This window comes from Diplotaxodon limnothrissa, linkage group LG19, assembly GCF_057381915.1.
Source record: "Diplotaxodon limnothrissa isolate DT_005_m linkage group LG19, D_limnothrissa_male_GT1.1, whole genome shotgun sequence".
Classification (NCBI taxonomy): Eukaryota; Metazoa; Chordata; class Actinopteri; order Cichliformes; family Cichlidae; genus Diplotaxodon; species Diplotaxodon limnothrissa.
In genome coordinates, this window is record NC_140614.1 from 21960564 (window position 1) to 21977037 (window position 16474).

General features: G+C 40.8%; 1 protein-coding gene across 1 annotated transcript in view; it reads left to right on the top strand.

Annotated features, from left to right (window-relative positions):
• fndc3ba (fibronectin type III domain containing 3Ba) overlaps positions 1 to 16474 on the top strand; it is an 85534-nt gene that overhangs the window by 472 nt on the left and 68588 nt on the right. The gene's annotated exons all lie outside the window — the stretch shown is intronic.

A 16474-nucleotide genomic window follows, 5' to 3' on the forward strand; every position in this document is an offset into this window, starting at 1 on the left:
AGAATGTGTTTTTGTCTCCGAGGACTTCAGATGGAGTGAGTGCGCAACAGAAGAAAACCGTTGTCTCCGTGGCTTGTTTCTAATAATCAACTGTTGGTGCGCTGTGACTTGCATTGTGGAAATCGTCGTTTTTGTTGTTGCTGCTTAAAATCAGGAAATGAGCACTTTTATAGCTGGAAAATAACTTGGAAAGGAAGATGCTGAGGCAGCCAGATTTGACAGAGGGGGTTGCGAAATCATTGAATTGACACTATAGGGGATTCTGTTGTGTTGGATAACTGTCGAGAAGCGTTGAAGGGGCCGTTTAAGATCGACTTTCCGTTGACTTTGTGTGCGTTTGCAGAATGCAGTGAAAAGCTTTGGAGGAGGAAAAAAAAATCCCAACTCCAGCATATCCTAGCATTCCTTCCAGCCAGCCAGTCTCTCTCTCTCACCCTCTCTCTCCCCCAGAAACGACTACGTGTCTGTTTATGCAGGAGACAAATTTTTCTCTCAGCCTCTCTGATGCAGACGTGGAAATCAAACATTGGTCTTCTGCTCGACACGATCGATTATCTGACGTCCACGTAGTTACAGAAAGACTATAGGCCCTTGTCCCACCGCATTAGGAGAAAACTTCAGATGAGTTGGGCTGCAGGATCGTTGGTAGCTTGTCAGGTTTTTCTTTTTTTTCTCCCCTTGTTTAATAACGGGACTCAATAGTTGTCATTAAAATGTCATTACTGGTGGTGGCAGTATTGGTGAGGTGTAATTGGAGCATTGATTTGGGGGTTGCATATCTCCCCGTGTTGTGCGCTTCAGGTCCACGTCGGATGATATTGGTTACGGGCTTGGGGGGATTACCCAACGCATCACACACATGTACGCTTCTTCTACTTTTTCATGGGAGAAAGTGAAGGAAAGGGAGACGGAGAAATCCGATCCCAAATAGATGACGTCACGTGACATTCCTTTGGTGAAAGGCTGATGTGGCCATGATTTTTTTCCCTTTCTTTACCCCCCCGGAAAAAAAAGAAAAAGATATCTGACTTTTCTTTGAGGGGGATGAATGAGGTCGGCTTCCAGCTGAAAAGGTGTATTTGGGTTTAGAGTGTGAAGGAATTCTCCCTGTGCTGCTTGAATGAGCAATTTATCTTGCTTCCATGAGAGCATCAAAAACTTTTAGCATCAGACAGTTAAGTTGTGGACAGTAAGCTGAGAGGTGGACAGCTGGATGCAGGTAAAGCTTTAATCAAAGTGTGGCACTCTAACATGATTAAAAGCCTTTTCTGCTGAAAGTAGCATCTGTTGGCTCTAACTTAGATCCCAAGAGGAATCAGGTTAAAAGGTAAGATAGGCTTTCAGATTTGGGACCATCCTGCTTTACAGCTCCAGCATTATTCTTTGTGTTTCATTGGTGTCAGATTCAGCACAGCTTGTTGCCTGAAGCTTGTATTAAATGTGCAACATTGTACACAGCTGAAACTCCTAGGATATATGTAGCAAGGATTTGCCTTAAAACTGATGCAACTTTATATCAAATGATCCTTATCTTCTCATTTTCACATTTTCTCTGTGTGTCTTTAAGCAGACACAGTCAGGTTGGGGTTATACTGGAGTCACATTGATGGAGGGTAACCATTGTTGCTTTAGCTTTCCATGTATTTTGCACAAACAGAGAAAGAACAGAGGTTGAATAACACTTTATGTAAGTTTTAAATTTGTCACACAGGTGCAGCCCACACCTTTGTGCCACTAACTGTGATGGTGCGTCACTGCCTACACATGGGGTGATTTTTAACATTGCAGCTTCTGTGATCCAATTAATTAGTTTTTGCATGAGTGACAACCAAAATAATGAGGAAAAGGGAGGCTAAAATATCTTATATGTCAATTCACTGGTAAGTTCTTTTTATATGGCATACATTTTTCTTCTCTACTTCTCCAGCATCTACACAGAAAGCATACATGATATTAAAACAAGAAGCTTTGGGTCCAATATTCAGAATGTGGTTATTCTAAGAACAATAAGGAAGTTACTTTCATGTTACATGTGATTTCAGGATGCCAGGAGGATTCTCTTTGTCTTAGTACTCTGGTTCGCTACTGGCCTAATAAAACTCTTTGGTATGCCTGGTTGAAATGGGGTCAGGGAATGGGCAGCCTGGATGATGCTAGCCATTGTATGTGTGTACTTATGTGTCTGACTGGTAACCTAGAACACGCTATCAAATGGGTAGTGTTACCAAGTAGCTCTTGTTTTTCAGGAACACAGGCAGATGCAGCTATAGAGTTACATAGACAAAACAATGCTGCCCTGGAATGTGTGTGTGTGTGTGAGCATGTGAAACAGAGGCAAACATGAAGAAACTTATGATAAAACTCCTCATGAATTCCTGTTACTGTAGTTTTTCAGGCATTAGACTTTTTTTTTATAGTTTTTATATAGTTGTAGACATTTTATCGACCAAATAAGCAAGATTAGATTTGAAAATAATTGTTGCTTTGCTGAATTAGTCGTTGCAGCACAGTGGTGATTTAGTTCAAGAGACAAGTGTGTCAGCTTCAAAGGCTTTAGAAAAGAAGAAAAACATGCACAGTCAGTGCAAATTTAAATTTGTTACATTTATGATCTGCAGTTCTTGTCATGTCTGCATATAATCAGTAGTAATTATTATTTATAGTACTGATTCCGACCATTTAAATACATCAGTTTGCTCTGAATATTTCCTTCTAGTAACTGGTGTGTGTTTGCTGTGCACTGTGCTTCACCGCTCTACTGTATGTCTGCAGTTTCTATGTATCCTGCTGTCTCTTCTGCCATCTGGTTCTCCGAATGCAACAGGTGTGCTTCCCAGAAAAATTGCTACCTTCACTGTTACTGTTTCGGAGGTGCATTTCCTTGACAGTGATGAGAGGTTATCTTATTTGTAAGTTGGATGTGATTAGGAGTTCCTCTACTGTGAGGTCAAAAGGTCAACACTTAAAGTGCAAAAGCAGGATTTCTGTAGATTATCTCCTTGCTGCCTCTCTGGTTTTTTAATTACTGTAAGTAACACTGTCTTTTTGTTCAAGATAACGTACGAGTGTGGAGTAATGATGTCCTACAGGATGAATTTGTAGTGCAGGTTTAGTGTGCTGCATCTCTTGATTTGTTTCATGAAGTGTGTATGCAAATATACAGTTACATTAAGTTACAAATGACTCATCTGATTCATGAGGTCAAACCCCGTGTTTGCTGCAGGATATTGTGCAAACAGACACTGAGAAAGAGATGCATGGATGTGTTATGAGAAAAAAACGCTTTGTCCTATTTAACAACAGCAGCTGTTTGTCTGACGCTCCATGCTTTCACTTTCCATTTCCCAGCTTTTGACTGGGTGTCTCTGCTTGTTGCCACACACTCGCATCTTCGCCCACTCTTTCTCTCTTGCTCCATCTTCTTCTCTCCCAAATGAACGGTGGCTTTTTGTTGAAGTATCCCAGCATCTAATGTTTGCTTGGCATAGAACTGTAATGTTTACCCTTCTTGGCCCTTTCTTTCGTCCTCCTTGCCTTCCTCCCTGCCCCTCTTGCTCTCCAGAATCCCGTCTCCCTTCTTTTTTTTTTTTGTCTCCCTCGATAATTTCCTGTATTGTTGACAGTTGATTCAGATGTAGATGAAAGAAGCCTTTCAACTTCTCTTCCCCCATCTCCTCCCTCCCATCCCCTTTTCCATTGCATTTTTCTTTCCTCTTCTCTTGGCTTCTTCTTTTGCTAATCGTAGTGTTTGATAAAATAATTCAAACAATCTCAGTCTCAGAGTTTCAGTCTAAAATAAGACAGACAGGATTTCTCAAATGTGATGCAACTGAATGAATATTTTTGGAAATAAATATTTACAAAGACTGTCATGAAAGGTCATTGAACTTCCTCTTAATGCTTTTTTGCAAAGAAAATAGTAACAGTGTTCATTCACTTTTAAGTAAACATCTTTATAATGACTAAACTAAACAACCTAATAGGGCATTTAAAAAATGAAAACAAACTGCTGTTCTTATGCAGCAGATTTATTACATTTTGACAGTTAAAAGAAACGAGGAGCTCGTTAATGAATTAAATGATTGATGGTTATTTTCTTGTCAGTAATTTAAATAATAGGTTACCCTGGGTCATTTTCAGAACCCCTTTAGACTCCTGGTTAGGCAAAAGCTATTTCAAGGCATATACCTGGAAACTATACAAGTAATTTCCCCTTTGTTTTGATGTTTTACACACTGAATGTTGTGTGTTGGTGTCTGCCAATGTGCTGCATGGAATACACTCTAGCTTGACCCTTACACCAGTCACTTAAAGAAAGTTATAATGGTTAATTAAGCTTTTGTACCATTTTAGTAACTTAGCAAAATTTGACCTGTTCTGTTGATATCCAAGCATCACTGCACATGAACAATGTTAAACATGATTCACTTCTCTCTTTGTTTAAGCAGAGCTAATGAATATAATCATTAGTTGCAGCCATATTTCTATATGAGGGTAGATGACGCATAAGCTGGAACAGTACTTAAAGTCGAGCCACAAGCAGAAATTTGAGCCACGTATATTCGAATACCTTACGTGCATTTCAATGCACAGCAATACTGGCACATGATTCAACTTGTGCCCTCGCTTAAATCTTTGATTTTACCAACTGGTGCTATTGAAACATCTCACCTGCTGAGACACAGACTAATAGTTAACGTGATAGAGTCAAAGAATTTTGACAAAGAGGTAAAAGTTTCACAACAAGAAGGCCGGCTGCCAAATTTATCATCAACTTAGTATCTAAGGTAAAAAAAAAAAAAAGGTTTGAATGATTCAAATGAGGTGTGTATCTCTCGGTCACCCTGCCCTCCTTTTGCCCTTTCACAGGCCCTAGGCGGTATCATCCATAGAAATGGCTTGTTGAAGAGATGCCTCTGTGTGAGCATGCACAGTCAGCTGGCCAAAGACATTAATTGTGCATATATATATAATATATATATGCACACAAAGACACAGACACAGCCTTGATTTAACACATATGCATGAAATGTACACACTCAGTTAACTTTATGTGCTTGTATTAGCATGCCAGGCGTGTTGGTGTTGCTGGTTGGCAGGCCCATGGAAAGTTCCGCCAGTCGTTAATGGCTGTTTTTATGCCTGGCTGTGAGCATTTTGAGTGTTTATCTCAAGTGTCTTAAATCTGCAGTTGGCTAAGTCTCTCTTGTGTGTGTGTGTGTGTGTGTGTGTGTGTGTGTGTGTGTGTGTGTGCACTGAAGTGGGGAACTGAATCTGTAACTAGTTATTTTCAGTTTCTTTTATGTTGTGAACCAAAATTAGAACTCATATAAGACTTCTTAGTATGCCTGTCTCTCTGTATGTGACCATCATTATTTGTATGTATGATTAATGCAACTGTGCGTGTGTGTGTGGCAGTGCTTCACATGTTGTCACTTCACATGGAGGATATATTTGGGCCAGATTTAAGGGTGAAGGGGAGGAATCTTAATTTGACTTCTGATCCGTTTCTTAGAGGATCCTGTCATTAAAACTAACAAAGAAACAGCCCCGTCCAAACTATCACATGAACTAAGCAAACTGATTGGTTGTGACACATTGGATGAATTATTTATATCGGAAGTGTCAGAAGTTATTTTTTAAACGGAAGAAAACATTGTGGTTGGAGTAATGGAAAGTGGAAAGCATCGTGAAATAACATGTTTAGTCAGCAGAATGAAATCATAGCAAAACCATGAAGCAGGGATTTGTGCGACTAGAAATGCCAGGCTTTGTATCCAAATAGCCATATGCACACTGTAGATTGTGACCTTAAAGAGTGATCTTACCCCAAAAGGTCATCGTGTGCAAGGTTTCTGCCAAGAAAGTTTTCGATCGGGCGGTTCCTTAAACTTCAGACAGAACAGTGGAGCTGCATATGTGCAACAACAGCAAAAGGAAAGAGACGGCGATGAACGATTTTAAGCTGAACTCGTAAATCAGTATTAGTTAATAACACTTTCCTGGCTCCTTATTCCCTGTTTTTGAACTTCTTTTGAACTTCTTTCTTTTGAACTTCTTTTTCTTTTTTCTTTTGAACTTCTTTATAGTTTTTTTTCTCAAGCCGATTTATATGTGTAAAAATGCCTAACACGAGCAGAAGGCTAATAACTTACAGTGGCTACCTTGAGAGTTGCAGCTATTCTCCTTAAAGGAAAAGAAAATCCTGGCGCTCATCAACACCTGAGCTCGACGTAAGCTTAAATGGCCACACTGCTTGTAAAACACTGATGTTATCATTATGATCTTTTGGCCATGTTGCTCACCATTAGTTTGGGGCTCAGCAAAAGGAGGAAATAAATGCTCAGTAAAAAATATTAGATTTATCAGCGAAATGTAAAAATGATGAATCTCAAAGCCTCAAGCTACGGATGCTAACGTAGCCTGCTAACACCCACAGGTTAGCCTGTCTTTTTAACACGATCTGTCATGTTGAATGCTGAGCTGTGATATTTCCTGCTCCAAGGTGCACACTTGACTTTTTGACCGTTTGTTTTAATAAATTAAAATAACCGTGACAACTTATTTGACATGGCACCAGTTATTTTGAAGCTCGATCTGACTAAATGTTTAGTGAACGGGGACGAGAAGGGGAATGTCTCTTTCCATTTTTCATAGCAGGCCTCTTCCTCTTGCTTTCAAATGTGAAAGATTAATCCTCGAAAGCTACTGATGATGCAGCAGTAAGACCTGCTACTGCCTGACCAGTGAGAAACTGATCAGAGGAGAGCATATTGGCCATTGACATATCCGTGAAAACAACTCTAGTTTTCATTATGTGTTACAAATGGCACCTGTAAATTGTAACAATGAGAAATCCTTAACTGCTTGGCCTAGTTACCTTAATAACTTATAAGTAATTAAGAGGGTGTTTTTAAAAAAAGATTGAAAAGTGTATCTTCAAATTATTTAAGCTTTGTGCACACATGGCCTCAGACCTCTGTTTTCTTGAACTTTTCTTCCCCTTACCTGCAAGCAGGATCACACACAAATCAATAAAATATTCCATACTGAAATCCACAGACACAGCACCCCCTCCCCTCCATCCCCTCTCTCCCCTCCCCAAAGTAGTGTGTGAAATCCTGAGGCTGATTGAAGAGAAGGAATGTGACCCTGTGACCCCAAGCTGTAGGGAGGGGTGTTATAAGTGTGTGTGTGTTTGATCGTAGGGAGCAAGTGATTGTATGTACACCTTCAACTGGCTTGCGATTCCCAGAAGTGTCTTCTCTCATTTTTCAGCCCAATTCAGTTTTCCTCTAATGGATTTAACACTGATGCGTGCACTCGCTCCCTCCTCTCTCTCTTTCACACACTCACACACATGCACATTCATAAACACAAGTACACAACAGGTTTCTCGTGTAGGTGTGACTAAATGATTTTTCTATCTCAGCGCCCACACAGGCATCTACACACTACTCACTGAGCAAGCTTTTCCTGACCCATAAAATCCGAGTCTCTCTTGGTGGTTTGTCTGCATCTACACACTCATCCATCTGCAAATGAGAGTTTGGGCTTCTCTCTGTGTGTGTGTGTGTGTGTGTGTGTGTGTGTGTGTGTGTGTGTGTGTGTGTGTGTGTGTGTGTGTGATAGGGGGATGGTGGTGGTTGGTTGGGGAGTAGAATTATTCACTTCTTGACTTTGCATGGCTGTCTTAATTAAGACTCATGGCATCCAGCCTCGATGGAGATCAGCATTAGTGGCTAAGACATGCTGTGTGTGCAGGTCTGGATGGCAGCAGGTCCACTGGCATTGAATGTGCGCTCTTTGTCTGGACTCTGCGGTTGTCCTCCTTCACCTCTCTTCATAGGCCGTTTGTAATGCAGAGCTAATTACAATGATTGTAGGTCACTTCATTGAAATACATAGTCTTTAAGAGGTCTTTAAGACAGAGAAGTTAGGTCTTTGGTAAAAGAAGAAAAAGTGATTTTTACTTGTCTAAATACAATTATGTTAATACTCATGTTTAAACACTCAGCGTGTTTAAATATCACAACTAACTCGTTTTTTTTTTTTAAATTGAGGTATTTTGCCATTGACATCATCAGACATCCAGACCAAACTCACTAAATATGAAAAACATGGGAAAGAAAAATTGAGAAATCAATACATTTTTGCTGTGCTTTAGCCTTGAGGCAAGTGTTATGGTGAACTCCTGCTATATGAATGAAATATGAATTGAAATAAAATGGAAAAATCTTTTGAATAATTGATTGCCAAAGTAGCCAAGTAAGTAATATTTAGTTAGTAATATTGGTCATAAGGTATAAATATGCACAGGCGCTCTAAAAGCAGTTTTTAACACATTCCCAAATGTGCTGGTTTTAATGTAATTTTTTTTTGTCTTTTCTGGCTGGAGTTTTAGAATAAGAGTATTGTCTGCTGCTTGCTAGGGTATACAATGTATTATGTTCATGTGTGCCCATGCTGTGTATACTGGAGTTTAAGCATGCCTGTGCACCCTGTTGGTGTGTATTGTGCGTGTGTGTGTATGTACATGCTCGCTTGTCTGTGTGCTCGATGTGTGCAGTGAGGAGGAAGTGGCTGTGTTTGTTTAAACTAAGCACGCTCAGCCATGTGGGACAATTTAGCGGGAATCAGAGACCTTTACCCCGCCCCCCACACCTCCCTCCCACCCACCATTCAAACTTCCACAAGTCTGTGCTGCTCTCCTCCCCCATTCTAACCCAAAACCTTCTGAATGGGCGGCTGTCTTTTGAAGGCTGAGGGGTTGTTTGAGAAGTTGAGCCAATAGTGTGGGGAGGTAAGAATGGAGGGGGAGGAACAGGGGCAGGGGAGAGCTGCAATAGGTTAAAGCTGAAAGTAGGGCCCAGGATGAGATGAGAAGATGAGGGAGGGAGTACATGGTGCACGGAAATCAAAGTTTAACTGTTCATTAGCTGCTGATTCTTTCGTGCGAATCAGCAGCTGAGCCTCAAAAAGCATGCAACCGCAAAAGTTGTATACAACACACACCCAGCCCTATCTAATCCGTCAACTTGAAGAAGATCCAGCTCTGCAGGCAAAGAATCTGATTTATGCTAAAGCACTGTATTACATGGATCCAACTGCATTACATGGCAATAACCTGGAAAAATGAGAGGAGGTAGTGGATGAGAGATGAATGAGAATGTGGAGCTAGTGTCCTATAATGGCATGCTAGCATAATATTTGGCCGATCTGAGATGTAAATGAAATGCAAATAGTGTGTTTATCAGTTTTGCTGAAAGTCTGCAATGTGGATAATTTTATAAAACGCATGTCGGTTATTGACTCCAGCGCTATCTTGCTTTGTTTCATTATTCTGTCACTTTTTCGACTTTGTCTTTCTCTTGTAGTCTTTGCGTTTAGAACTGTTTGACAAAGTAAAACACTTCTGAAAATGGCATGCAGTCTTACCTAAAGGTAAAGATCAATAAGGTTTAGTGATTACTTGCTTGCAAAACCTGGACTTGAGACTTAAGACATACAAGAATTTCTTAACCTTTAATAATCTTTGGGTTTTAGGAGTAGATGGACTTTAATCTGCTGATTTCCATTTAACTTGGGCATTAGCAGGTTAGCCATGTTAAGCCAGCGCCCAGACGGCCTCTGTGTGTATGACGCCTGTCATGCCCACCAGTCAGACCAATTCAGCCTTTAGTCTCCTGGCCTGTAGGTTGGCCTTCCCCGGCGTGGCCAGACTGAGCCTTGGAGATCCAAGGTGTTAGGAAAGAGATTGCTGTGAGCTGTCCTTGAGCTGAGTTCTCAATCCTCAGCTTCTTTGGATCTGATGGGGAAAAGTCTTAACTGTTGTGGGATGGGAGGAAGACGGCAGAGAGGGAGGGATGATAGAGGGAAAGAGAGATGAGGAGTAAGGGGAGAAAAGGACAAATGGAGAAGAAAAATCTGGAAGCGCTGGCATGAAGAAGAGTGAGTCATGTTCATGTGCTTGTGGGAGAATAGCCACTTCCTCTGTAACACACAAAAACACCAACAAAATACAGAATGTTCTTATAAGACGTCCGCCAATATGTTTTATTTTTCCAGGGCTCATGATGATTATTTGTAATCAAGGAGACTGATGTATTTTAAACTGATCTACGTTTACAGTTTTTAAATGTCTCAATGTCATTATTTAGGACAAAAAAAACTTTTTTCAAATGCTCTGGTTTAATTATGTTATTGGTAAATTATTATATATGTCAGCATATTATTTCATTGTGTTTATTTTATATTGAGGCAAAAAGGAAACTGCTAATTACGTATTTTTAGTATAAGTGGGAAACTGGTTGTTTTTGACATCATATGACAATTTGGCACATGAACTTTGGCCAATTTTGGGATAATCAGGTTGGAAAATATTCCACACTTTTCCTTGAAACAGTTCGCTTCGAATGGGTTTGCAGGGAGCGTGAAGGAGGTGGTATACATTCATGCCCACTCCATAGCGGTGGGTGTATCAGACTTATTAGATGCACTATTTGCACAGTGATATATTACAACATCACCCTTTTATTTTGTACTAATAAGTCGATGGGCTATATGTACAAGCTAATGTCCTGTCACTTTTGCATTTAACTGTTGTGCTCTCATTTGTCGAGGGATGCCTGAGCAAGTCCAGGGCTGCAGGGCTGCTTGGATACAGCTATGAAAATGGATCATATGTAACACTGGCCAATTACATTTCTGCGCTCTCAAAAAAATCTTGTCACTGGGTTTCAAAATTCTTAGTTTCAGTTTCAGGCCACTAACATCTTTAAGTTAAAGGAGCTCTCAGCAGGAAGACAAGAGCGAGAGATTGGCGGTCTTGGGTGATGTAATTGATGGAAACATCTGACTGGGATGAATGGTATCACAGAGTCACTTTGTCTTTCTGTGTATGGCTATCTGCAATGCCTCTGTTTATACTCAGACTCTCAGACAATGACCCACATTATTTCATTTATTAGTTCCTTTCTTACGCATACACCTTTTTTCTCACACACAGGAGAGTTTTTGGATATAGATCTTCTCTCCTCTGAAGTTACGTCGGTGCTACGTGGCAGGCGTTGGACTGTCAGGCCTCTACTGTGGGTTTACTGCCTACTGGCCAAGCACACAAACACACACACAAAATCACACACACAAGGCCAACTCACAGCCGTACAGCTGCAAGAGGGAGGGCTTGCAGGCAGATGCACACATCTGCTGGAGCGGGCTGTGCTGTGCTAAAGCTAGCAGCAAACACATAACTCCCAGAGCAACACAGAGCTGATTGTAAACACTCTGCCTTCATAAATAGCCGGGGAAAAAGGGGAGAGCCTGTCTGAAACTCTTGGCTTGACCCTTAATTTACCGGATTCATTCAATTTTCTCTCCCTCTCCATCTCTTTCACTCACACAGTCTCTCACAGCCTGCTGTCTGCGGAATGACAGGCAGGACTAATGTTTGTTCTGCAGCAATAACACAATTAGAATTCCACACATTTCTCTCACCGCACACTCAACCCTCGTCTCTCCTTGTTTTTACCCATCCCCATTCAGTCTCCTCGTCTCTCCCCTCTCTGGTCTTATCACTACCCCCACCCCTTCTTCTTTAACACCGCCTGTGCTGCCCTTCTCTACTTTAACAGATTACTATCAATACCTCCCTTTGTAAACAAGCAACAGATTATATGTATTTAATAACACCAAAATTGCTATTTTTTTCATTAAACTCCAGGCCTGTCTCAGCTGTTTGTGTGTGTGTTTGTCGGTGTGCTCTATTCTTGGCATAGTTCTCTTCATTCCACTGCTTTGCCACTTACGGCTTGATGCAAGTGATGTTCCACCATCCACCAATTAACCTTTCTCTGTCTTGCTCAGAGACACACAAACACACACGCACACACACCCTGGCTGGAAGTCCTCTCCCACAGCTCCTGACCTGAGTGTAAAATAGCCGTTTCCTCTTGATTTTGTTCCCAAGGAAAAATGATGCCTCACCTACACCCTCCCTCCCTCTCCCCCCTTCTTGTCATTCTCAGCTTCTCTCCTGTCTGTCTTTTTCGGCACTACCTCCTATGCTTCTTCACCTCTCTTTCTCTTAGACACTTTTTTGTGTTCCACTGTGTGTTGAGGGTGCTCTCCTGACATTGTGTGTGCTAATGTGCACAGTTATGTAACTGAATTCTCTCCTTGGGAATGGGCTGCCGCTTCTTGGAGATCAGCTTTTACTTCCCCGCCCAGTGCTCCGGCAACAGCCTATAAGGAGAGCTAATAGCTTCCCATCAGCCAGTTGGAAACATCGGTCGTATTTTGACAGGGTCGTGGAATGCGAGGAAGGCGGGGTCTTTCCAGGAAGCGCCTAGCAAAAGAGTCAAATCCTGGACTCCTGGGCTGAGCTACTTCTTAGGAACCCAAGTAGTCTGTGTGGCAACATGCAGATTAAAGGTGTAAGGATTTAGTTTGTGGTGCATTAGCTCTTAAAAGAAGTAGATGAGTTTAGGCAAAAACATTACATATCTTGCAATTCAAGTTATCTGAAGTTGGTCAGCATGCACACTGTCAACTTGAGTGACCATGTAAGAACTCCTTCCATTAACCCTTTTATTGAGGAACCATATATGGCTGCTTGGTTTGTAACATAAGACCATGAAAAAAGTTTAAAAAATCTTGTGTTAGAGTTGGCAATTTATTAAGAGTTAAAAAGCCTCAGTTTATGAGGGCACATGGGAGGAGAGTGAAGACTAACCTAAAGTCACGGAGTCATTAGTTTGCTGCCTATTTTACTGGCCTTATATGTGCATTGGGTATGTGGGTACATGGATGAGAGGATGACACAAGAGAAAGGCTTCGCTCAGGATGCTCAGTGTGTGTGTGTGTGTGTGAGAGAGAGAGAGAGTGTGAGTGCGAGTGAGGGAATGGGGAAAGAAGTGCTGAGGCCATCATTTACCAGGCTCCAAGTCTTGACTTGCCTACACTCTGGCTGCACGGTGATCTGCAGTATGCCTGGCATTCAGAGGAAACAGAAATAAATACAGGCAGACAGAAAATGAAAGAGAAAGAATGATTTTATTCAAGGTTTGAAACGGTGACAAGCATGTGATGTTTTTATGCAACATAGTAATAAAGTCCAAGATTTCCTCAGACACTGACATTAAGAGGAGCAGCATTCCTGCATTTCACATGAATAACTGCAAACTGTTAATAGTTTCTCATCTGCCTCTTGTTATGAGCAATCTGAAGCCAGTGACCGCAGTATAACCTTGGACACTTTTTTGGTATTCTCTAGGACTGCTTAAATGCACATCCTTTTGGGGATGTGGCAAGAAAAATTGCAGAAATTGCAAAGAAAAAGTGTTGCAGTAGAGACAGTAAAAGCCTGTACTGGTGAAGCTGAAGAAAGCTTTCAGGTCAGCATTAAAATTCAAGTTCTTCTCTACAGTTAGTCCTAGTTTTATTTTATTTCTTGTAGTTGAGGAAGACAGCTGCTAAATGCACACATTTTGGAAATGGCTACTTTCTCTCTACTTTCATTGGGTTGCGTTGTGTAGCAGACACATTTTTTCACCTAAAACGTTGTTATTTGTCATGATTTCTAAAGCCAACACTGTTTATAGCAATGTCTACGTATGTTGTGGCATTGAGGTAAATTTTGCCTGATTTAGGGTTTTAAAAGAGACTCGTTAAAAGTGAAATGCAGCATCTGGCTGGTTTAGCTTGCCATTAGATGTGGTTTCTCTAGGTGCCGGATCTCATCTGTTCTGAAGGAAAAAGGGTGCCCTAAAGGTTTAAGTTTAGGTAGTTTGGAGAGGAGCTTGTTCATACACGGTATGAAGTGCAGCACGTGTGTGCGCTTGTATGTGTCCATTGCATTCCAATCCACCCGTTCAGAGTTCTTCTGCGTGGATGACATGTCATTACTGCAATTATAGGGCAAGAGGACTTCAGCTATAAGAGCACGCACGCACACACGCACACACACACACACACGCACACGCACACACACACACACACGCACACATGCAAGCCAAATGCATGCAGTCAGATTGAAGAACAAGCTGAAACTCTGAATTTTGTTTGTCTGCTGCTCCCTCCCTCACATAAGCACACTGTCTGCATATGTGCAGCAAGCTGTCGGCCAATGTGGGACCCAAAAGAGGTTTCATCTTTTATAAATCCCCTCTCTGTCCTTCCCAAGTGTGTGTTCCTGTGTGTGTGTTTGTGTGTGTAAGCACAATCACAGCATTCCTTTTTGCCGTCCTCTCCACATCTTTCTTTCTGCCCTCTGCTTCTCTCCTTCCCTGCACCCCCCTTCACTGTGTGTGTGTGTGTGTGTGTGTGTGTGTGTGTGTGTGTGTGTATTAGAAAGAGGGTGAAAGAGAGAGAGAGAGCAGGTTTCTCCTAGACTGAATACCTTTTGTAAAATGAGCTGGGGTTGAATGGGAGTGGTGTTTGTGGCAGTTTCCCACCATATGTAGAAGTCTCCCCCCCCTTGCCCAAACGCACAAACTTGTATCAATGCATCTGTGTGTGTGTGTATTAAAAACCAGCACAGATTAAACTGATAAGATTGGTTTTAAAAGGCTTGGACCAATCCCAGTTGTGGTGGCTGTTTTGTGTGCATGTGTGATCCTGTGTGTGCACTGCGGTGAACACTCATTCATTTAGTTTCTAAGTACTGACACCTGAGTGCATTCCTCAGTTTAACACACCCAGCATGAGAAATAAGATACCCGGTCTGTGCGTCTCTTTTTCTTTCTTATCTACTCTTCATTATCACATTTACATACACATCTAGATGTAGATATGCTTGTGCTGTACTAAGCAAATGAATAGCACAATCTATGTTTTGTTTATATAGGAAACTTGTGAAAAAAGCATATACAAGACGTTTAGAGCTCACGTATTACACCCACCTATGAAACTATTGTCACAGGTTGATTTCTGGGTCATCACTGATACCTTTCTGCAAATGTAACATTTCCAAATGTAACAAGCACAGCTAAGTTTCAGTTCTTCCTCTCGATATTTCATGTTCAACTTTTTTTTTTTGTTGTTGTTGTCCTCTCCACCTTAAATAAAATTCCCATCCCTAATAGAAACACAGAAGTGAGGCAGCAGCTGATGTTTAGAAAGTTAGGCCACATGATGTCTATTTATATATTTAGACACACACAGCAAGGACAAACCTGACATTGGTTGTTAACGGAACTGTTGTTGTGAATGTACAGTCAATATGCACGCCACATTTTAACACCTTTGTCACGAGGAAGAAAAATCAAAAAAAGATTTGATGAGGTTTTTAAACTTCAGCAACATGAAAATCAGTTGAAATTTGTAAAACCTGGTTTATGTTTGTTTTGCCTCTACACACAAGGAGGACTTAAAGAATGAAGTGCGCAATAGTAGGGCAGGGTGATATGGAGAGAAAAAAAGCCTAACACATTATTTTTTTCAATATCGGTTGATATTGAGATATACCACAATATAAATGAGATGTGAATATAAAAGGTGAATTTTGGTTTAAATATTATTTTCTGTCAAAACTAGAACATGATAAATGTACTGTTGAATATTGTAAGACCCTATTTTAAATAAATAACATAGTTATTACTATTATTACAAAACAAAATCTCAAAAAAAAAACAAAACCCCCAGACAGTTCAGTACATTTTCTCGTTATTTGGTATTTTTGATAAGTGTGTCAGACAGTTTCATAGTTCAGATTCCTGCTCAGTATTTTGCAGTTTGGTGAGAACTGCTACTTTGGCTGGAGGACACTTTTTGCACAAATAATCAAAACACCAAAATCCTGAATCAGCTTGAACTGTCTGAGACCCTGAAAGAGTTGTTCTGGATAATAGTGCTGAGATTCCATTTTTCTTTCTTTTGGGGAATACTGTGCAAAACTAGTTTGTGTGACAAACCGTTATCCAGGTCAGCACAAATGCTGGTTACTTTTAGTGTTCTTATCATAGCTGTTGGGCCATGATTGTTTAAACTGAGATAATCTAAAAATAAGTAGGGGTGTAACAAGTTTTGTAACCAGCACAAACTGTGATCAGTCGTAAGAATGATAGAAAATCTCTTTCTGGCCATGTTGTAACTGTTCATGCGAAACGTCTCTTAAAAGTCAACCTGCTTCCTGCCCAAGTGTCTTGACTTGTAGATTGCCTTCTCCTCCACTGCCTGTCCCATGATGATAGTAGTTTGGGGAACTGTGGGATTGCATCTGAAATCACTACTTATCTCTTTTTGTCATTCACGTCTAAAAAAGACTTGTGGTGTCAGTCATGTGTCACTGCGCGTCATGTGCTTTTAAAAAGACTGACTAAAAGCTGAACCTTTAGTTAATTTTAGAAGAAACCCATTTGTAGTGCATTACATCTATCAGTATGCTGTGACTTACATTGAGGCCAATGCCAAATTTCTGATTATACTTTTGATAAATTAATCTGGATGTTTGGGACAGAACTGAGTTGAAGGCAAA